The sequence below is a fragment of the Tupaia chinensis genome, unplaced genomic scaffold (genome assembly GCF_000334495.1).
Source record: "Tupaia chinensis unplaced genomic scaffold, TupChi_1.0 Scaffold000437_1, whole genome shotgun sequence".
Taxonomy (NCBI): Eukaryota; Metazoa; Chordata; class Mammalia; order Scandentia; family Tupaiidae; genus Tupaia; species Tupaia belangeri.
Window position 1 is genome coordinate 3924089 of NW_006159942.1, and position 925 is coordinate 3925013.

Here is a 925-nt window from a genome sequence, read left to right on the forward strand (position 1 = left end):
ACCCTAATGCTAGCATCACCAATGATACCAATGTCAGTAACACATACTTTCTGATATAATGCACTAGGAAGAACCCAGCATCACTTCTGTTACATTCCTATCCAAAAATGCACAGCTCAGGACTAGCCCTGTAGCCTGGTGGTTGAGGAAGCCAGATTTCACATGGCTAACCATGCTATTCAAATCCTGGCCCCAGTGGCTTGAAAAACACACCTGTTATGTGTTCATGCATACCCCAAATCCTAACAGATTGAAGAAATAGATAAGAGATTGCAACACAACAGCCAGAGTGACCTTTACGGAAGTCAGATCCTGTCACAACTGCTTTGTTCAAAAGTCTCTAATGGTAGGCTGCCTCCAGATCCCACATGGCTGACTGTGGTTTGACTCCAGTCCTAATGGCTTAAAAAGCATGCTGAGCACATGTGCATGCATGCCCCAAATTCCAACAGGAAGGAGAAATGGAGAAGAAATTGCTGTATAACCACACCCCACTGGAGTGGGCTTACTCCCTCTTCCTCTCTCTCTGTCTCTTTCTAGCAAGTACATGTACTCTCTGGCAAAATTTTGAAAATAAAAAGGAAAATACAAAGCCTGAACCTAATATAAGAAACCTAAATTGGGAGACAGTTTACAAAATAACTGGTCTTTACTCTCTAAAATGTAAGGTCATAAAAGATCAAGTATGACTGTGAAAGTATCTCCATTTTTAAAATATTAAATAAATATGACAACTAATCACAAATTTATAACCCTAGGGGACCCACGCCAAGCGAGGTGGCAGCGGGCGGAGGGGGCCCTGCGCCGGCCCAGGGGCCCTGCGCCGGCCCACCCGGGCCCCCCACCCGGGGCTCTGCCCGGCGTTCAGCTGCCTCTCCCGGGCAGGCATGTGGCCTCCGGACCAGCAAGCTGAAGCCGGAAACAA